The sequence below is a fragment of the Callospermophilus lateralis genome, chromosome 5 (genome assembly GCF_048772815.1).
Source record: "Callospermophilus lateralis isolate mCalLat2 chromosome 5, mCalLat2.hap1, whole genome shotgun sequence".
In the NCBI taxonomy this organism is placed as follows: Eukaryota; Metazoa; Chordata; class Mammalia; order Rodentia; family Sciuridae; genus Callospermophilus; species Callospermophilus lateralis.
Window position 1 is genome coordinate 125,597,353 of NC_135309.1, and position 24,100 is coordinate 125,621,452.

Consider the following 24,100-nt stretch of genomic DNA (forward strand, 5'->3'; position numbering starts at 1 on the left):
TTCTCCAGTACGTCCTCTGCCATGATGCTCGGCCTCACCTCCAGGCCAGAGCCATGGAGCTGGCTGACCGTGGACCGAAACCTCTGAAACTGGGAGTACAAAATAAAATTTTCATTCTCTGAATTGTTCTTGTCAGGTATTTTGGTTGCAGTGATGAAAAGGTGACTAACACAAACATATCTTCCTACGAGAAATGAAGACATCTATCTCTATCTATGTATACTTGCATGTAAATAAAGACATTTTTATTCACAATAGCCCAAACTGAAATCAATCCAAATTTTTGTGACCAGCTAAATGGACATACAAAATTTGTTTATGTCCATGCGATGGACTATTAATCATGAAAAGAATGAGCTACCGATTATATACAATATATAATGTAGGTGAATATCAAAAACATGCCAAGTGAAATAAACTAAACACAAATGAGCAAATGTTGCACAATTCCCTTTCTATTACATTCCAGAAAAAGGAATCAGATCAATATTGACAGAAAAAATAAATGATTTTCCAAGACTAATAATGAGGTGGGGATTAACTATAAATGAACATAAAGGAACTTTTTTTATTGATATATTCTTTGTCTTGACTATAGTTGTAGTTATTTGAGTATATTTATCAAAACACATTTGTCAAAATTCATTGAACCCCATACTTTAAAATGGTGTACTTTTGTATGTAAATCCTTATAAATTTGATTAAAAAGAATTGTATGTGAGTTCCCTTGAAATAAATTCTATCTCTTGGAATTTATCATAAGAGATTGGGCAATTGTGAAAAAAATATATGAACAAATATATTTATTACAATAGTCCACACATAATTCTTACTAATCTAATTCAATGCATATTTATTAATAGGAAGTTAGGTTGACTGGATAAATCAATAGAATGGAGTATTTGCAAACATTGAAAAGTATAAGCTAAAGCTGTATTATAGACAAAAGTTGTTACTTACAATAAATAAAAAGGAAATAATATAGAATTCAGAATGTATTTGTATATAAATTATAAGGGTACACTTATCTGTGCCTGTATGCACATGCATGTTAATGTATTAGGGTTCTTCAAAGGCACAGAACAAATAGGATATGTATTGCTTTATTTATTTTATTCATTTATTTTAATAAATTAACTCATCTGTGGGTGCTTTGAAACCAAAGTTTGATGGGTAAGGCTGCAGGTTGGAGACCCAAGAAAGAGTTGCAGTTCTAGTTCAGAGACAGTCTGCTATAGAATCAGAAGGAGCATATGTTGCAGATAAAGTCTGAAGTCAGTCTGCTGGAGGATTCCCTCATACAAGGGTAAGGCAGTCTTTTGTTCAATTTAGCTCTTTGATTGAACAATGCCCACCCACATAGTGGAGGGCAATAGGCCATATTCAAAGTCCACCAATTTAAATGTAAATCTCATACAAAACAACCTCACAGAAAAATGCTCAAATACCTGGGCATTCCAAGACTTCAGCCCAGTTGATACATAAAATTATCATAGCATGCAAGTGCCTTTAGGAATATCACTTTTTCTTTTAGTGCTTTCACAGTGATTGTCTTTTTAACTATAGTGTTTGGTAAATGTGTAATCAGCTAAAGCAAGATGATCCTACTTGTTTTTTTAACAATTTTAATTGCATTTATTTAAAAAATTATCTTATTGCAGTAAAATATACATAGCATAAAATTTATCATTCTAACAACGTTAAAGTGTACAGTTCAGTAGAATCAAGTACATTCACATTATTATGCAACCATTACCACCATCTGTATATGGAAATTTTTTTTTCTTTCTAAACTAAACATATTTGGTTTTAGGTGTGGCATTAACAAGACCAAAGACATCCATGTAAAATGTCAAGGTGAAAATTTTATGTGAATGAATTAAATTAACTGGATTTCAGCAATCCTATTTGCTTGTATTGTGTTTGCTTTTATGGTGTTTCACTTATCCCTCAAGCTCCTTTTAAAGTTAGCTAGTCAACTGATGTTTTGCATAATCTTTCAAAAAAAAAAAAGAGAAAAGAAACAGAGTTTGCATAGTTTTTATCTGAGGTAAACAATTTATTTCTCATTCCTGCTATTTCCTCTCATATCTATTATCATAAGATAACATTGGCCAAAGATCCTTCTTCCCCAGTGAAGGGAAAGTTATTCTCTGACCTTATTGATAAATTTGGGTCAAATTTGGATCTCTATGAGTTCTGCCTTTCTATGGAGAGCACATATTCTCCTGCCCTTTGCCTATTTGACACAAAGGCCCCTTAATCTGCTGTTCAGACCTGTGGTTTTCCAGTTTGCCTCATTTGGGAGTTCAGATTTAGAAATTGAGTCTGCAGCCTATGTAAGCCATGTTCTACAAACTCAGCTTTAACAGTTATAAACAGTTTTCACATTTGTTTTTCCTCTGTCTAACCTCTGATTTATCTTTCGGTTTGAAAGCCTAGTTGGAACTGAAGGGATGTTATGCATTTACCTCCTCAAATCTTTGAAGATTACTCAGATTGATTTCCACTATAAGATGAGTAGATCCACACACTCCTCAACCTTGTGAATCCTCTTGGCTGAATATGTTCTGAAGGTAGATATGTCACCAGAATGCACCTTCTTTTTTAGGAGTCATCAAATGGAGATGATGGGAATAGGAAACCATCAGCCTTCCTGTGTGGTTCTGATGTGAATGTTTATATGTATAAGAGGCAAGAGCAAGGCTATAGGCATTTCTTTTGGAATTTTAACTCTTCTCCATATACCTGAGAGCAGATTTTCCTAGCATCAGCATAGTTAGCTCTCTCCATATTTTGTAGTAGGTAAAGATAAAGTGTAGAGGAAATAAAGTTATGTGCTTGCTCGCTTAAAAAAAAAAAAGGTTTTCTTTCTACTTTGCTTATAAAATTGTAATATTTGAATAAGACATATGTACATTTCAGTGCAATCTCTATTCTTGAACAAAATTGTTAGAACATGAATTCAACAATTTACAAATAAGCACATAACCTATCAATACATTTAAAATAAGGTCAAAATAGGAAAGTCTTAAATATATGTGTTAACTTACTTTTTCAAATGGATTAGATAAAGTATTGAAATTTCCATATGTATTATTTTGTATATTTAGGAAAAGTCTGCCAAATCTTATAAAGAGTCATCTAGTTTTATTTGCCCTCCAATTATTTTTTGAGCAACCTACATTCCAACGACAATGTCCCCAGGTACTAAAAATGAAACTTGGTATTATCCAGTCATCCAACACAGATCATTACCATTAGAAAATCAGTGGGTGGCTATTGGTAAGACAGTACATAGATTTAAAATGGGAAAAATGCAATTCCAATTTTAGTATTGTTAGTAATTGAGATGGCTATTACATGCTCTGGGAACTATGTTTGTATTACATGTCAACTCCCATTACAAAATATGCCATTAGAATGGAAAGGTTCATAGCAAAAAGGATGTCCACACCCCTGGCTCATAGCCCATTTATTTCAAGCAATATTCAATACAAAACAGAGACATTTCCACTGTCTTTGGAATTCACTAATAAGTTTGGCTTGTGTTGCTGTATACCTCTGGCCAAAAGATTCACATCTAGCGCGTACTTTCCCGTGCATAGATCCTAGAACTACATTCTTTGTAAGCTCTTTTCACATTCCCTTGAATTCATTCTCCACATTCCTGCTAGAGTCTTGACCTAGTCATAGATTTTACTTCTATTAAAGTTGTCAAAAAGGGTGAAAAATATTTAAGGTAAGCCAGGAGTTCTTTAAGAGCTTTTCTGAGATCTAATTATTCCAGACGATAAAGTGTTGCCTTCCAATGCATGTCAGGATTGGGAGCATAATCTGCTGATATCTAAGGAATGCATCTCAGCAATCACTTTGGTCTTAAGGCTTTGAGAGGATTGAGTTCGATGGCTAATGTTTCCAGGGCTAAATCAGAGTCCTATCTTAATGACCATTTCAGCAATTCTGGGAGTAAAATGATATGAAAGTTCAATTGAACAAGTTCCCAATATAATAAGTAATATTTAGTTATTATTAAATTCCTGGAAACGAAAACTTCCCTCTGAATTAAGACATTTTACATACAAAGGTTGTCACCTAACTTGGTGACCTAATTTGGGAGGTGTCACAACTGGAATATAGATAGATAAAAATAAGAAAATAGGTGAGTAGTGTCTGAAAGACTTGATTAAAAAGAACAGTCAAAGCAAGAACATAATTGCTGCAGGACAGGGAATGCACTTGTCTATACTCACTATGGGAGTCTATTTTGAATAGAAAAAAAATTAAAATTTAAAAACTGGCATCATCTTGGAAAAAGGAAAACAGCAATCTTAATTTAGAATTATCAATCCATTATATTATTCTCAGTAAAACATCTATTATTTGTTTGACAAATGTGTCTTAATATTTTCTTGGTAAAAGGTACAGATTTTGAACATAAAATTACATATATTTTTTTTCATATATATATTATAAATTATATTTCTCCAATAAGTATTTCTTAAGTGTCTATAATGTGCACTGCATTACTATGTATAAAGCAATGCACACACACATTAAAAGTTCTTTGTCCATAATTGTAAAAAAAAAAAAAATAAAAAAAATAAAAGGTACAGATAATTTAAAGATATTTTGTAGTGTTAAGTAGTTCTTATGGAGGAAAAAAAAGAAAACAAACAGAAGCCTTTCTAGATGTTTCTTTTATGTATGAAGTTTCTGTTGTATAATGTTGAAGCTATGACATTAGGTTTTTCTGAATGTGAATAATTCTGTAATTTAATTCATTAGTGTTCTTGGGAGACAGATGGATTGAAGAACTAGGAAAGGGACATTTCCTGGCACCTGTTTGTTCCAGTGTATTTCATACACTCTCTGTGGGTTCAGTTGATCATAACATGATATGCTATTCTTGCTGCCCACTAAGGCATTGTCCTGCTATTCTGATCTAACAAATGACTCTGATTTACTGTGTTACTTCTAACATCATAAGGACCCTGGAGAGTTGCAATTCTACTTACTTATCAAAGGCTAGCTAATATGCTTATCGTGAACCTGAAAGTCAAGAATGTTAATCCTCTACCTACAGTCCTTCATTTTAGTTCCAGGGGTTTTCTAGACTAACCTTTGACAACACTCAAAAGACAGAAGGGAAATAGTACTTTCGTATTAAGGATTTGTCTACTTTTTTGTCAACAAAATATCTTATAAAAATTCTTTCAAATAGATGGTATTCCTTACTTAGCAACTGGTTCAGTTGAAATTAGTTTTCTTCTCCTGATAGCAGTTAATGCAACTTCTTTGGACAGTTACCCTGCTTTTATTTTTCTAGTTTGTGCTTTCAGAACTTCTAGTTTAGACATTCAGGTCAGTAGGTCAGTCTCTATATCTTTCTGAAAATTACCAAAAATGACTTATTTACAATGTTTTGCATGCCAAAAAAGATAAAACACCATGATTTGGCTACTCATTAGTTTTAGAGTTGCTTAGGGGTTGACTGTCATTGTAAGAAATATTTACGTACAGATCCTGATTAAAGAATACTTTCTTTTTATACATTTTTCACTAATCAAATGGATCTACTACTTCCATTTGAAAATATAAATATTAGGCACCTAAGTATAAAAATTACTTTTATGGTCTTACAGAGCTTAACAGTTTAGTGCAGTACCATCTAGTTTTGTTAGTTATTTGTAGCTTGTTAAATCTAAATTGATTACAATTAAATAAAACAAAAACTTTAGTTCATTTGTCACACTGGCTACTTTGTAGGTGCTTGACAGCCTGGTGTGTCTAGTGGCTACCATGTTGTATAGTACCACAGAACATTTACATTATCATAGGAAGGTCTCTTAGATAATACTGTCCTAGAGCACTGTATATAGAATTAGTATATTTTTTTGCTTCTTTATGAGGAGAAATGAAGCCCACATGATAACGTAGTCTTATGATTTCCAAAAACAAGTTATCCGAGTCTCAACTGCCAAAATTCTAGGCAATCAATAAAAAATCCTTGCACAATCACGAGCTTTATTCTGCATTATTTATCTTATTTTACACCTCAGGAAACACAAGAGGTCACAGGACTTGTCTCATCATCCTCACAAGGCTGGTGAGTGACTCAGGTTGAATGAAAGCTGACAGCCTAGACCAGTTAATCTGTAGAGAAACCTGGGGCCAGACACAATGTGGATAAGCATCACAAGTGAAGACAACCTCAAACAGGCCTCGGAAAAAATCCATTGATACACCCTGTAAGTTCTCTTTTTATAGATTGAATTAGCAGTGTGCTTGTTTGGGTTTCTTCACAAATTGTCCTTGGAACTGAGGGCTTATTTACTTCATTACCTCCTGTAAAATCGTAGTAACCATAAATTTTACAAAGTTACCTAATATGGAATAGAAACTTGAAAATGTTGACGACTTTATGTTTTTAAACTTGGATGAGGACATTTAGATAATGACATTGCTGAATATATGCATAAAATCAAAATAGATCATAACATGTGTGAGCAGAAAGTTATGGGCAACTGCCCGAAGAGAGAATCGTATTCCCTTGCATCATTTATATTTTGAGGCACTGCTCAGACATAGAATCCATCAACTGAAGAAATAACCAGAAATCCACAGGAAAGGACTCAATACCACCAGAATACATGGAGTAGCAATATACTAAGTCCTTCCCTCAGAGACCTACTGCTATTTCCTTATGTAACTGGACCCTTTGGAAAGATATATATATATATATATCTCCTCTAACATTTCAAGGACTTATGGATCTGAGTGTGGATTGATCCTGACACTTAAGGCCCAAAGTCCCTCATCTTTCCCTACTATAGTGGAGGCATATGGGTTCAGGTAGAAAAATGAAGTCTTGGCCTATGTCTATTCTATGTTTTCATTGAGAATAAGACTTAGCTAGTGATCATTTCCTCTATTTTTGAAGGCATAATCAAAATGAACATGCTTAGTAGTTAGCAGAAAATCCCCTTTAGTTCCTTGATCTTTAAGTAAAAGCTACGATAGTCAGAGAAATCAGGTAGGAGCCCCTGAAACTGTCTTCACCTTGACAAAAAGAATAAATTAAAAACACACACACACATCACTTTTGAAGAGGTTGGCAGGTTACAAATTTAAGGGTTCTACTCCCAATTAATATGCTGATCTTGTTCTTGCAAAAATTGATGGCTCATGACAAGATGACAGTTGACAATTGCAGCTTCTGTGTCAAATGTGATATCTACAAGTGCAGGACATCATAACCTCTTGAGGTGGAGTGGAGCTATTGAGCGGATAACTACACTCTTCCATATCCATCAGAAATGAGAATCAGAAGCAGTTTGCACTCATATGGGATGGACAACAGAATACATTTATGGTCTTACCCCTGGGCCAGGATTCTTCTCTTTTGTCAGAATATAAACTGAAAAGAGATGGATCATGCACACATTTTGTAGAGCATAGCACTGATCCACTTCATTGATAATTTGTTAGATGAACAAGAAGTGTCGAATGTACGCCTTGGTAAGACACTTGTGCTCCATTTGGAGATAAATTCTAAAAAGATTGAGGGACCTGTCACATTAGTGACTTATTTTGTATGGGTTTCATCTACATTCGATCACACTTTATACTTGCTAACACTAAGAAAGAAGACCATTCCTTAGTAAGTCTCTTTGGGTTTTGGAAGCAGTATATTAAGTAGTTGGGAATACTGCTGATCCATTTGTTGAGAAGATAGAAGACTTCAATTTTGCTTTTTCCTTGTCTTTTTGTGCAACTGTGGTTCAAATCCAGGGCTTTTCACATGCTAGGCAAGTACCCTTCCACTGAGCTACATTCCCAGCACAGACTGCTAGTTTTGAGTGGATCTCAGAACAAGAAGGGACTCTTTAACAAGTCCAGGATGTGTAGCCAGCAGCACAGCCTCTTGAGCTATATAGCCTTAAAGACCCCATGGTACTAGGGGTTTTCCTAGTAGAGAAAATCACCAACTTTGCAACTTTCTGCAAAGACCCAATAGGAGAATTCCAGCACAGAGTTATGGAGCAAGGTCGTGCAATTTGTTACAGAGAATCATATACCAATTTGAAAACTAGATTTTGTTTTTATGTTTTATGTGATACTAAGTGACCAATCAGCCAAACCTTCTCATTATGAATTGGGTACCATCCGCCCACCAAGAAATACATTTGGGCTCAGCAGGCATACATTATAAAGTGGAAGTTGTAGATCCAGCATGGGGCTTGAACAGTTCAAGGGAGCTGCATGACATTATCATGTCACATGCCTGTGTTTCTCCAGGGTCACACCCTCAGCTCTTAAATATGGCTTCTGATAGTTTCTTGCCAATAGTTGATGGATGAAAACAGCAAATGCCTGAGCTTGGTTCATGGATCAGTCAGTTTGGTACTCATGTATAAGCTAAAAGTGGACTGCTGTTCTACTATAGTCATGTGCAAAGATAGGACTGAATGATAGTAGAGAAAGAAGACCCTTCAAGTGGGCCGATCTTCAGTAGTCATCTGTTTTGTTTTTTTTAGTTATAAATGGACACAATATCTTTATTTTATTTATTTATTTTTATGTTGTGCTGAGGATCAAACACAGGGTCTCATATGTGTGAGGCAAGCATTCTACCACTGAGCTACAACCCCAACCCAGTAGTCATCTGTTTTAATTACTTTGTTGAAGTGGGAAATGGAGTGAGGTTAGACACCCCAGACCCACAGGCAATGGTGAATGACTTAGCTGGTTGGAAATACATAAACTCTTGGACAGTAGTGAATAGCTGAGTTGGTTAGACAGAAGCTTGAAAAAAAGCAAATCTGAAAGATCAGTAGTCTAGATGTCTAGGTAAAAGGCAAGTGGTTGGATCTGCATAAATGGGCACAAAATATAAGTACCTTCATGCCATACAGTGCAGGAGAGATGCTAAACAAATAAGTGGACAAGATAGATCTCAGTCTACCTCTATCCTCCTCTCTCTTGGGGCTTTTGAATGTTGTGGACATAGTGATAGAGGGAGGAATTGCACGGGGCCAAGAGTAAGCATTCTCTCACAAAAGCTGATCAAACTACTATAGTTACTAACATTCAGTCTATTGCCTCCCAAACCCATACTGCTTCCCTACTAAGATATCATTTTCAAAGAAACTAATCAGATACTTGGGGGCAAATTTTTCCTCTGGACCCCTTTCCACTTCCAGAATGAATAGTGATTCTCTCTGACAGGATTATTCTGTGTGCCAGAGAGGGTCAAACTTTTGTACTTTAGCCAGCATCTCTATCCAGGGGTTCACATAGCATCTGATCTCTTGAAGTAGGATTTCACCCATGAGATCCTTGAACAAAGGAACCAGCTATAAGGCAGGGAAGGTGTGATGGTGATCATATGGCCATGGATCCACCAGACCTACTACCCAGCACACCATTCAGAAACTGGATGGCCTGATAAGAGTGGAGTTGCTTCTTCTCACTGACTTGAAATGACACCCTGTGAGGATGGGGAGCCATCTTATAGCATGTGGTGAATACATCAAAGCAGTGATCATTGGCTGTTCTATACCTGATAGGTAGAATATATGAGTATCAGAATCAAGGTGTGTAGTAGAAGTGGTTCTCATCACCATCATTCTCATGGGGAATGATGGGGACTTTGAATTTCTCATACCTGAAACTATTAACTTTGTGATTCCGGAGGCCCAGATTCTCAGAAGGAGTAACCATTCCCCTAGAAGATACAGTAAGAATTCCAGTGAATTCATGCTTGCAGGGCTACTTGGGGGCACTTGATGCCAGTGGACAAGTAGGCTAAGAAAATAGTGATATACCATAGGGTAATTGACCCCAGTCATAGGAAATTGGGTAGCCTCTATTTCACAGGGTCCCCGAGAATATTTTTGTCACTAAGTTGATCCATTTTGGCATCTTTTGGTTTTACCATGTCCAGTTTTAGGTATAAATGCACCACCACAATTCCAGCCTGATAAGAACATGGTTACAAGGGACTCCACAGGTAGAAATTTCACAAAACAAACAACCTAGACCAACACAACTGCCACTGAGGGGCAGGAGAGTTGCAACATGATATTATCAGTTACAACCTTCCAGTGAAATATGTAAGTTGGGACTTTAGCTTGATCTATTAACTTTTATTTTGCAGTTTTCACAAAATTTCTAAGTGATGTAAATATTGGAGGGAACTTAATGTGAGAACCAAGTGGGCAATAGTGGTGGTCTTGGTATGCTGCTCAGATCCACTTTTAATAAAGATATACAAGACTCTCAGGGGCTATGAAGTTTGGAGAGTTGCCTCCCTCTCTAGAGATTTGTCTTCAGCCAAATAGGAGCCTTCTTTCCTGGGCGGTGATTTGCTTCCTCAGAAGGCTAACCCAGGATACAAAAATATGGCTCCCTTGCCTCAAGATAGGACCAGTTCTATGGTGTAATGCTCTGGAGCTCCCTTGTGGGATCAGGCTGAAGCTAGTCACCAGCTGCAGTCACATTTTTGCTTAGCTTCCCACTCTACCCTGGACTTTAATAATTGGAGCTATTATATGATTTAATAATTTGTCAATAGCTGAAATGAAAAGGAGAGATAAAATCATCTATCCTGCTCTGCTTTTCTTATTTTCTCTCTTCTGATATCATTTTCCTAATATAAATTCTTGCCCAAGAATACTTATCACAGCCTTTGTTTCCAAGGAACCTGACCCTGGATGAGGTATAAAGCAAAGTTCAAGAATCTTTATGACTACTAATTCCAACACAATCAGTTACAATAGAGGATTTCTCAGTAAGGGAAGACGTATGCATGCAAGTGCATATATAGACACATGTTTTGTATATTTCCATGGGTGAATAAGCCAACTTGTACTCCCTGAAATGGCCCAGTAATCTTTTCCTTTCAGCAACCAAAAAAAGTAAAGGTTCAACTCTTAAGTGGAGGCCACGTCTGCTTCAGTGACTTGTGGGCACATGTATCTTCTCCTTGGAAAGGAATGTAGCCGCGTGCCTGCATGGGAGTGCCTGGAATGAGTGCATGACTCAGTCACATGTCTTGGAGAAGAACCAGCACATAGCCTGCTGAATGGAGCACAGGTGAAGAAGCTTTCAATTATAAATGTGCTTTGGGGAGATTTTCTCTTAGGCAATAAACAGGAACTTCCAACTGGAGTTTTTTCCTAGTTCTTTGGACTTCATATTAGTAGACTTTTGCAATTTTAAATATTATATCAGGAAAATAATTTATAAATAGCTGAAGAGAAAGGAGAGATAAGGTCATCTATCCTAGGTGGAGATGCATGTATACATTTTTAAGTCACGATGATGAAAGAAGATACTCAATGACTTTCAAAAAGCAACCTCAGCTGGAAAAAACAAGATAGATCAGAAGATCTGAGTCTTAAAACTGTCAAAAACAACAACAACAACAAAAAAAAAAAACCTCACTTAATTTGTCTGCTAAAAGCTTTACTGAAGCCATGTGTGTGGTTATTGAAATACTTGATAAAATGTCAACGTGAATCTGGCCCAACATTTAATACATTTGGTTTAGTTTCATTAACTATTTAAGTCTGAAATTGGCCTTGTCAGCAAACTCCCCTATGCCAAAATTCCAAAAGAAAACTTAGAAAAATGGATTTTATCTAATAATAAGTAAAAGTTGTTCAGAAGGCAGACATATTTTAAATCCCTTGAAGATATTTACCCATCGACTTACTTAAGGTGAGGAGAACACATAATAAGAATGTCAAAGAAGGTTCTGATATGGAGCATAAAAAAGAAGACTCCACAGGAGAGAAGGGGCCAAGAGAATCACATCTGACTGTTTTAGACAGGTGAAAATTTGTAGCTACAAATAAGGGACTGTAGGTTGCAAGATTTACAGATTCCACTTCCTAAGCATCCTATGATTTTTTTTTCCTAGTCTTTGAAATCCTATCTCTCGTAGCATTCCCTTCAATTCCAGATGTATGTAGTTGCTCTGATATTCCTTCCTGCTTGACTATTTCTCACCCATTTGACCAAGACAAGTCATTCAGGAGGATCACTGCAGCATGCTTTCCTTTTTTATTGCAGGGCCACTCAGATAACACAGGTCTTGTCCTCTGAATCATTCAGTATGAGTTGGAGGTTTGGAACCTGGATGGGTCTAATTTAGGCAAGTGATAAGCTGACATCAAAAGACTTGGTGCTCAGGTTTATGGACGCACCTAAGAGAAAGGAAACTTCTCCAGACCCCAAATGCTCTTTAATGCCAGCGAATCCGGAGTGGAAATCCTAACAGAGAGACGATTTCCCACGAAATGCCTGGTACTATACTATATGTTTCCCATCAGGTCATAAATGCCACGAGAACAGCTTTTGTTGTTATGTTTAAGTTTGTCCAGTGCTAGTTTGAGTCTTAGCCCAAAGACAAAAACTCAGAACTGGGAAACACTGAGAGAAAAGAAAGTAATTGACCGCATTGGAGGAGGCCAGACAATTCTATGTGGATTCTGATCTAGGAGATGCTGAGCATGTTCTTATTCTTGCAAACTGGATCTCTAATTCCTCTAGCCAATGAGATGTGTCTAGGTGATGGCTCAGGCTGACAGCTTCTGCTGGAGTCACCGATCTGCTGAGAAGCAACTGGTTCAAGTCCACAGTTTCAGAACTAGAAGAATCTCAATTGGCACAGAGAGGTGGAATTTGCCAATCCTCAGTGAAGTGAAAACACGACCCCAAAGCACACTCTGGCTAAAGTGTGTTTTTTCTTTTTTCCCCCCATTTTGGAATGGGAAGGACCACTAGGTTTTCGGTGAGAACCTAGAGAGATTAAACAACAACAACAAAATGAAACAAACAAACAAAACAAAGCAAGATTGTGAAGATAGACTTTGTGCTGTCAAGGTGATGGGCCTGAGAATGGAAAGAAGGGTATCTGAATGTGGAAAGAAGCACATCTTTGCTATGAGTCCCCCTGGTTCCTAAAAAAATAAAAAATAAATAAAAATAAAAATCTAGTCTCTAAAGATTGGCATGTGTTGTTGGGGATCTTCTTTTATAAGTTTTGCCTAATTTTTAAGAGTCTCTAAAATAAATAAGTTGATATAAAATGGCAGCAAATCCCCTCAAATTGATAAAATTAATCCTTTGTTTCATCAGCCAGAATTCCAAGTATAATAACTGTACAATGAAGGCACATTCTTATTTTTCTTGGGGTGGTGGTAGTTACCAGGGATTGAACTCAGGGGCACTTGACCATCAAGGCACATCCCCAGCCCTATTTTGCATTTTATTTAGAGATTGGGTCTCACTGAGATGTTTAGTGCCTCACTGTTGCTGAGGCTGTCTTTGAGCTTGCAATTCTCCTGCCTCAGCCTCCTCAGCTGCTAGGAATACAGGTGAGTGCCACCACACCCAGCACATTCTTATTTTTCATTACAAATGAAAAATATTTTTTCTATAGGATAGTATAAAAATTTAAGTCCTAATTATTGGTTCAGTCTTTCAACATTCATTTACTGAGGAGTTACTCAGATATAGTGATACTCTCTAGGGTTACACATATGAATCAGAATTATTATTATATCCTTTAGAGTGAGGCAAGCTTCATGGGCATAAATGTAGTCACATGAAGACCCACACTTAGAATGCCCAGAATGGACTAACGCTTAGGTATCACTTTCTTGAAATTCTTAATAATTTTTGGACAAGAGACCTGCATTTTCACTTGTACTGGGTCTTGCTGATCATGCAACTGGTCCTGCCTCAGAGGATTGTTTGAGAAAAAAGATTACATAACTATAATACATAAATATTTCATATAATGTTGATAATGTAAAAATAAGTAAAAAAAAGAAAAAGAAAACAGCAAGCATATAGCAAGTGCTATGCTGTGAATCCCAGAGGGAGACAAATCTACACATACTTGTTAGAGGTCAAATGCTTTAATTTAGGATGTGTTATTTTAGTGAGAATTTTAATAGAAACTTGCAACTTATCACTGTTTCATTTTGCCAAGACATTGCAAAATTGTGTTAATTTGCACTGATTAGTCTAGCAAAGCCCATAGCACAAAGAGCCAAAGATTATGATTTCTTAACTAACTTTATTTCTAACTTATCACTCATCTTACTTTCCACTGCTTAACCCAAAGAATAAACGTTTGGGGTGTGTGTATGTATAGTGGGGAGAATGTGATGCAAAGGTTTTTTTTTTTTTTTTTTTTTTTTTTTTTTTTTTTTGTGTGTGTGTGTGTGTGTGTGTAAATGAGCACACAAGCATTTCAGTTGAGAAGAGACATAGATTTTTGTCATTCATTGTTTTGCTTCTTGCTGTCAGGGGCTTGAGTTGGTGATTTAAAAAAAGCATATTTTAGCAATCTCAAATGACAAGATTATTAGGGGGGAAATGTTAAGGTAAATAGATGGAGATTTGGTGCTTATAAAGTTCTGTACATGGAAACAGAAATCTAGCAAAGGTAATGATAAAGATAATAAGAAACTAAGAAATGACATTACCATATATATGGTGATTCCACATTTTATGTTCTAATGAATTTTCTTTGGTAGGTTAACAACAACAACTCTTTGTTTTTCCATCAAGTGGATGGAATTCATTTTTTTAAGGAAACAATTTAAATGTCAGAGTTGAGTGCTGGAATACCAAAATTTTTCATTTTCTTTTAAGATCATTTTTGAAGATGTAGGCATATAGATTGTGGTTAAAGATTTGTTCTAGTGTGAATATTCTTAAATTGTTTTTATCATAGGAATTTCCACTTCATCCTCTCCAGCATCATCCCTTTTTATAAACATAATTCCCTTGTTCTTGATCCCCTCAAAAAAAAAAGAAAAAGAAAGAAAGAAAGAAAGGAAAATAAAGAGAAAGAAAGGAAAAGAAAGACAGCCAACACAAATGGAAGAATTTCTATGCAATTCTGCAATTTGAAGAAAGAGTAAAATAACCTTTTTCATGTTCATCAATTATAAAAAGATGGAATTTTTACTTGAGCTGTAGTCTACATATTTAGAATCCACATATCTAGAATGCTTGGTAAAATATTGAATTTTAAAAGAATAACTTACCAAGAAGGAAAGGTAGAGGACTGGATGATAAATAAATACAGTGAAAATATAAATGGAGCTGGGAAGGAAGAGATTTCAAATCTAAAGGTTTAGGTGTGAGAAAAGTGATAAATCTTCACCCCATTCTAAAACATTTGCATATCCAAATTATGAAGTGAGATGTAATTTAGAGATAAGTTTTGAGGAAAAGAGCATAGTGAAAGAAAAGTTCCTAAAAATTCAACATAGATCAATCATATAGAATGTTGTTAAGTAACACTGAAGTGTGTCTGTACAAGCAAATTTTTGGAAAATAAAGTAGCATGAATAATTTTTTACAATTTTGCATATCAGAAAGATGGTTGATAAAGGATGTGTTTATTTGAATAGGCCAAAATATCAGCCTCAGTGTCATAGATAAGTGCGTGCATGTTTGTGGTTTTAGAACCAAAGTGCCCAGAGGGTGGAACACACAGCTGGGGTGGTAGCTCTGCTGTTTTTATCTTTAGTACCATCACCTCAATAGGCAGCCAGGACTCTGTATTTTGGGATGCTAAGCCCCATAAATATGATATCATTATCAGATGCCTGACATTTCCTTGATATTCCAAATTGAGAGCATTCTGTCTAGCTCTAGTACCAACTAGGAAACTAATATCCTCTACCACATTCCTCATCTCTGAAATCTCGAAGGATTTATGGAGTTGTAGTTTTTTTTTTTCATTGCTCCTAGTCTCTGCTCTACATTTTGTCTTATGGACTGTTATTCTCTCCCTTCTCCATATCATTTTGTCCATTCCGGATACTCACTTGCCCTGATTATTTCAACTCCCCAAAGTGCCATTATCCAAGGTTGGTTTTGTAGCTGACTTTACTTTGAAGGAAATTTCTTTCTTCTTTTAATATTAAATTTTAGTTGTAGTTGGACAGAATACTTTTATTTTATTTATTTTTATGTGGTGCTGAGGATCGAACCCAGGGCCTCCCATATGCTAGGCGAGTACTCTACCACTGAGTCACAACCCCAGCCCCTTGAAGGAAATTTCTATGGATTGAATGTTTGTGCCTTCCACAATTTATATGTTGACACCTAATATGGTTTTGGGAGATGGGGCTTTGGAGAGGTAATTGAGTCATGAGGGTTGAGACTTCACGGGGCCTGGTGCCTTTACAAGATGAGACACAAGAGAATGTATTTCCTGTCTGCATGCAGGCAGGAAGGAAAGACCACATGAAGACAGAGCCAGGAAGAGGGCCTTCATTAAGAAGCCCTCCCCCCATTCTGACCTTCTAATCTTTGGCTTCCAGTCTCCAGAACCTTGGGAAATGAATGGTGCTTTTTAAGCTACCCAGTTTATGGTAGTTTGCTAATAGGAGCCCAAACTAAGATGCTGAGGAAGTGATTACAGTGAAGAGATAGAATATTAATTCCTACTCTAACATTCATTAATAATTTCTTACTTGCACATTTTTTTCTGTATACATGCTTTCCTTAGGTTTTTCCTGGCCTTTGTCTTATCTGGGATTCCATTCTCACTAATATTTTTGTGTGATATTATAAGCTTCTTGCCCCTGCTCCTAATTAGGCATATGCTAGAAAATCTTTTAATGTAAATGACTTTCTACTCTAGGTGAACACCATTTCACAGTACAAAAGTTTTATGGAGCTCTGCTAGTCTCAAAGGCTTTCTACCATAGGTGTCTAAAATTTAACCATGTGAAAAACCACAGAGAGAGAGAGAGAGAGAGAGAGAGAGAGAGAGAGAGAGAGAGAGAAAGAGAGAGAGAGAGATGGGCAGAAGATCTGAAATTTCATTTTTTTTTTAACATGATCAGTAACTTAGACAAGAATCCCTCTCCCTGGTTGAAATGCAATGTACAGAGTGTTTTGTGTTCCTTCTTCTGGAATCATTAATTAAACACTAATAATCCTGCAGGCTTAATGGAAAAAAAACCCAAATCTCATGTAAATTGGATAAATAAAAAGAGAAATCTATAAAAATATTTCAATTTTGAATTGTATGTGTTTATGTAAAATACATATAATGCAAAATGCCAACATTTTAATTTATAATAGGACATATTCATTCCCAGTTGCCATATACTTCATGCTCTCTGAGTATGCCCTGCTTCCAGGAGTCAAAGTATTTGGGGTCAGATTATTAATCAAAAAAGTTTGAAAGTCAAACCAGTATTCAGAATGCAATTAGGAAATAGAAAATGACAATGTGTATTATTTGGAGATGATTTACCTACATTCAGAAAATCTTAATGAATTATTAGTACTCTAGTGTCTCTTCCAAGGAGCCATTCATTTTTCAATTCATGTTACTGGTTAATATTTCATTAGGGCATTAATTCATGGAATTGAAAAAGAGTCCACCCCTTAGACTTCTAGAATTACCTCCAAATCAGTTTGTATATACTGCAGAAGGAATAGCAGGCTCAGATTAAATGACTCATTCAGTGTTCCACAGATAGCAGTGCTAGAGCTGAGTTTCACTTGCATATTTTCTTTCCTTAGTAGTTTTAACTTCCACAACATAGAAGGAAGAACCACTGCTTATGAGCTACAGCATCAAGAGGTATTTTAGTGAATAAACCTTGATTTATAATAAGGATGAGAATATTGACATGTAACTAGGGCAAAAAACTTAGTTAATATTGTGCTTATAGTCTGCTCAGAAGGACCCATGTGTTGCTCATTACAATGCAGAAATTTCAAATAATTTTATCTCTCACTTTGTGTTTTGTAAGTGAAATCCCATGGGACAAGGGAGTGTGGGCAGAGTCTAGGCCTGAGCACAGAGAAGGGTGGGCTGGAGGTAGACAGTCACTGGGAATAAGGCAGGGCATAAGCTGTCCTAGCAGAGTGACACAGCAAAGTAGAAGCTCTTGTTCAGTCCTGATCCAGGCACTGAGCAACTCCAGCCGCAAAGCATTATAGATCCCCAGGATTGTCTTTGGCCCTGAGCTGCACTAGGGAAAGGACAGATGCCTGACTAGACAATCCCCACAGCAGTGGTGAGAGGGGAACCTGACAGAGGGGCATGTGAGGGAGTGCACCACATATTTCATGCCAGAGTGCTGGAGTCTCAGAACCCAGAAGAGGGAGGGGGAGTATGTAGAGTATGTTCTTGTGACTTGGATTGCTACCTAGATTGGTTTGTGTTTGAGGGAATTCACATTTCCTGCTTCCAACCTTCCTGAGTCTAACTTGTATTTGTCTCCTCTGGTCAGCTCAGAGGACCTGCAGGGATTAGCCACTCAATATAAAGATGAGTTCAATTTTCTATTTGCATTTAGCATTGGCACTGCAAAATATGCTAAAATTTGTGTTAATAACTTAAAATTTTTAGCTTTTCTTTATTTAGGATAATATTACATAATGAATAAATGAAAACATGTCAAGTTGAAAGATCATCAGAATTAAGGAAAAATTTTGTGCCTGTAATGCCCTCTGTAATGGTTAATTTCAGTTGTCAACTTGATTGGACTAAGAGATGCCAATGATTAAAAGGCTTATGGGTGTGCCAAGGAGGGTGTGTCTAGGAATGATTGGCAATGTGGGATATCCAACTGAAATGGGGACCCTCCCTAAGTGTGGGCAGCACTGTCCAATAAGATGATGACTTGGATGGAATAAAAGTTGGAAGAACAAGGAAGCAGCAGCAGATGCAAGCTCCATTCTTCATGAATAGGTTCTTGATTACTGCTGAGATCCTCTGAGAATATCCCTTCCTCACTTTTCCAAAACGATCTCTGCCAGGGTTTCTCTAGACACCTTTGGTCTTGTACTAGGGAAGCACTGTTGATCCCTCTTGTTCTGGGGCTTCAGCCTCTTGAATTGCACAGCTGCTGGTTCTTCCAGCTCTCCAGCCTGCAGATGGCCATTGTGGACTATCTAGCTTCTGGTCCTGTGAGCCAACCTGGTGAATCCCCTTTTTATAATTATAATTCCCATTGATTCTGTTCCTCTAGAGAATCCTGACTAATACATTTCTTCCCCTGCTTTTTGAACAAGGGTGTATTAGTCAGCTTTTTATCACTGTGACTAAAATATCTGACATATAACTTAGAGGAAGGTTTATTTTAGCTTACAGTTTCAGAGGTTTCACTCTGTAGTCAGCTGACTTCATTACTCTGGGACTGAAGTGAGACAGAAAATCATGATGGAAAGTTGTGGTAAAAGAAAACTGCTCAGTTCATGGAAGCTGGGAAGCAAGAGATGGAAGAAGGGGCCAGGGAGAAGATAAACCTTTCTAAAGCATGCTTCTGTGATCTACTTCCTCCAACAAAGTCCCACCATCTAGTAGTTCACCTATTAATGGATTAATCCACAGTTGAGGTTAGAATTCTCATGACCCAATAACTCTTCAAAAGCCCCGCCTCTGAACATTGCTTCATTTCAACATATATAACCTTGGTACATATTGGTGATACAAATGATAGCAAAGGGGCCATGAGTTTTCATTTTGCACCAGAACCAACAATTTATGTAACTGGTTTTGAGAAGGGAAGTTTATTAGACATAAGAGCCACAAAGTGAGAGAGTGTTGGCTTAAGACAGAAATGAAGTGAATATGATTTGCTGCTAGCAATGAATGGGACAACTTTGGGTGGATAAAATGCTGCAGAACACAGGTTTTCTCTTGGAATCTGAATAGGGTAGGTTATAACTCGAACTAACTTTCCACAATGTATTTTATAGGACTTCACATTTCCTGGGAAATGAACCACTCTATCAATTTCAGCATGATGTTTCTTGACTATACGGCCCATTTGAACATGTTGGTACTTATTGCATTTTTCCAAGACTTTTACTTCTTTATATTGAATCACAGACTCTTAGTAGGGTGATGTTGGTGGGGTTGTCTGCTAATACCTTCCATAATGTAGATTTCTTACCGCCTATTGGCAGAATAGTCAGAGATTGCATTTTCCAGTGTTTACTGCAGTTAAGTGGGATCATGTGATTAGTTCTGGCCAATAGAAAGTTAAAAAGTGAAAATAGGTGTTTATAGGGTGGCTGTTCCTCGAAGACATAGCTAAGAACATGGGTCTCCTTGTCTTTGGGGTGTAGTTACACTGATTAAATTTTCTTTCATGCTTTCCATCACTAAACAAACAAACCAATGAAGAAACTACAAAAATAAAAACCAAAGTGCCAGTCTTTTGGTCCTCTTCTTGTTTTGCTTTTATTCATTTGTGGTTCTGGTGCAGAGAAACCCAATGCTTGGAAATGAGAGAGTCACAAGATGGGGGAAACTTCAGTGCTTCATTGGGAAGTCAGCTTCCTGGAACATGCTCACTGGAGTTGGTTGTGTGATGACCATGAAAGAAACTTTTGTGTTCACCTCTGAATTTGGGAGGTTTGATTTTACAACAACTAGCTGACTCTAAGAGTTTTCACCAAGATCAGTTAATAAACTGATTCAAATTCATCAAATACTTTTAAAAAACTTATCCATATTTCTAATTTTATAGCTGAGGAAATCCAGGTCTTGGAAATCTCTCACATTCATGTAAATAACTGGTAGGAGAAGCAGAGACAGATGCCTGCACTCAGGTCTTCTTGTTTAGTTGATTTTATTCTTCTTCTTTTATTTTTTGGTTGGGGATAAATTCTAAAGAGCATTTTTTTTCCTGTAGATACTTATTTCCACCATGACTTCAGAAATATTATTAGACAGATAATTGTAACAGCAGTGCAAATTAAAAATTTTAAAAATGAGCTAAGTCAATATGTACTTTTTAATAATGTTATAATGAGTGTTTTATGTTAACCACAAATTAATATTTTTCCTTTAAATGTATTTTTAAAGTTTTCATGAAAATCTAACCTTTTGTTTTGCATGTTTAACTTTAAATGAAAATCAGAGAGCTTGATTCACTTATTAGTAACTTTAGAGGAAATTTCAAATAATATATTTATTAAGTTCAAATGCAAAAAAAGCAGGTGATGAATGTTATTGTTTAAAATTAGGTTGCATATTTGAAAGATGTCAAGATAATTCTATGAGCTCCATCACCAAAAACCCTGCTCCTTCAAACAAAAGAATTAGATCAAGAAAGGAAAAAAAAAATCACAAGTCAAATAATGTGAAAGTTTCATTTCTGTTTTTGAAAATGAAATGGAAAAGGTAACAATAGCCTTATATTTATGAATTGTGGCAAAAATCTTGATGAAAGAATAATTATATAGAAAGAATATAGTAATGAATGTTAGTACATCTGAAGAAAAAATATTTTATGTGAAAAACAGTGACATGCAGTGAATATTGAGAGCGGTGCTTTTTGGGAGAAAGCATTTGGAGATTTTCATCTTTTATGTTAAATATTTCTGGAATAATAGAATTTTTAAAATTAATCATTGCTTGTATAAACAAACAAAACTTAATTTAGGCACAGAGACCTGAATCAGACCACAAATGTCAATTATGCAAGGAATTGATTAAAGGGTTCTGAAAAGCTCTTTCATCCTATAGCTAAGAAAACTAGAAGACAAAGTTGTAAGGCATAAAGGTGTCCATGTGAGAGAATTTAAAGAGTAGTGACATATGGAGACTTCTATAAAAATAAATAAAAATGTGCTAGGATTGTGTTTGTGATGTGGGTATATTACCCCTTTAATCAAATCCTTTCTCATTATTCAAACTATCTTCATAGTTAACACTGGTTTTACCACATTCTTGGAATGGGGTGGAGATGGAGACAGGAAGAAGGAGTATTAACGGAGGGAAAGCATTCCTCAAGGCAGGCCATGATCTGCAGAAATATCTCAGGAGTGTCTCTCTGAGGCACTCCTGTTCTTAATTTTGGTTGAAACCATGCACACTCTTTGATGTACTTGGTCTAGTAATACACACCTTCTTCCTTTCCAGCGTGCCAGATGAACTTATTTACATCACAAGTCTCCGCCAGAGGCCAGGAAGGAGATGTGTACAGTAATTCCAAACACGGTCAGAAAAGGAAGTGGCTCAATGGTTTTCATAAAAGTCAATGACACTTATCAAATGGCATTAGAAATATTTAGGAAGGACTATTCACAATTGCTTCAAATTGACATGATAGTACCTGCCTCAGATGAAACTTGCACATTGCTGGATGGTCTTTTAAACATTCATCCAAAGCCATGTAGTCAGCAAGATGGTTTCAACTGCTCAGAAAAACAGATGTTAAGTAGTGATTGTGCTTTGATTTAGAAATGAAGTCAAGGGTCTTCTGTTGCTTTTGAGTAAGTCAAGCTGTCTGAAAAGCAAAACAATGTAAATGAAAAACATTCTTTTCCTATTGTGGGGTTTCCCCTCACAATTCTCATTGTGTTGCCTTTGTGTGGAGTGCTGTCTCTCTTGTAGAATTAGTAAAAATTCTAAAAGCTAAGACAGTTTTTAAAAACTAGAATCACTAGTACAACATTGGGCCCCACCTACTTTTCTATATGTCACTGGAAGGAAATTATTAATTACAAAAGCATCTCTACACTGGTAGACAAGCATAAAGTAATTTATTACCAGTTCAATTTGTACATTACACAACAATAAATATGCCATTTTCACTATCCATTGCTGACTCCATTTTTTAAAACAAAGGCTTCACAGCTAGGCACAGTCGTGCATAACTATAATCCCAGCAGTTCAGGAGGCTGAGACAGGAGGATGGAGAGTTCAAGGCCAGCCTTAGCAACTTAGTGAGTCCCATAAACAATTTTATGAGACTTTGTCTCTAAATTAAAAAAAAAAAAGACTTTTCTTAATTTAGAAAAAGAAAATTCTGATTCTCAAAATAGTACTGGCCTTTTCTAAATTTTAGCATTAATTCTTATGTGTTAGATTCATACATGTTCAATAGCACAAGGGAGCATCATCCTATTAAAACTTTTTTTTTTACTCAGAGGGTTTGGAATCTTTTAATAAGTCTTAAGAAAAATTCTCCAATCCTCCAAAACACAGTTTTCTCTCAATGATCCCTTTCCTACAACACAACAAAACAACAATTCTACAGGTTGGCATCTTTCATTCACTCTATGTATAAAAAACACCCTTAGACTTTCTTAAACAAGAGCAGAAGTTTCACTTAACATTCTTTCCCCAATTTAGAGTAACAATGACTTTTCCTCATTTTTTGAGGCACTCAAACCTCATGATAAGAAATAATTTTCAAAAGTGTAGGGCTAATGTCTTGTTCTTGCATTGACTATCCAAGAGAGTTTGATCAACTTGGGTGTTTATGTCTGTATATGTGCATCTGTGTTGTATGTGTGCATTTGTATCTTTAGAAGAACAATGAAGACTTATACAGCATACTGATTTTAAAGGATCAGTTACTTTTTAAGTATTAATATATTATCCATGAGTATACAAACCTCTGAGGTACAATTTAGACCAATACTATTTGGACTGAATTACTAAGTACTGACAGCCAAAATCCTGTTTACCAAGTCTTAGGCTGTTGCTCACGTGTTTCAAACAATATTCTGTATTTTAAAACAAATTAGGGTACTCCCTTAGAGACTGTATTAGTAAGACATTCTAAATTTTGAAAACCAAGAATTTTAAACAATCAGTTGGATATTTCCAAATACCCAGATGTTTGGCATTATATAGCTAAAATGCCTGGGTATTTTTGTAGTGAAACCTTTACCCCATTGTTTGAAGTCAGGTAGCAATGGTCTATGTCAACCATGAAAATGAGCATTGGAGCAGGTTTGCCCAGTCGACAAGTGATCAGTGTGTTCTCAAAGGAATCAGGCAAAGGGGCTTAATGGAAATCAGGTGTCAGGCCCCAGACATGAAGTACATTCTCTTCATCTCTAAAACAAGGGATTTTATGTTTGGAGGAAGCACAAACTACTATTATTAATCATAGATAGTAATATTTTCTTGAATTAGATTCCATTAAATGGTAAATAAATAATGACTTGTCTTTTCTAAAAAAATTTTTTAAAAACTGTCTACCTTTTCACAGCTGCCTTCATCCTTTTGTGTCTCTCCCTTATCAAGTTTCACTGGGTATTTCTGCTCTGTTCTATGAACAAACTTAGAGAA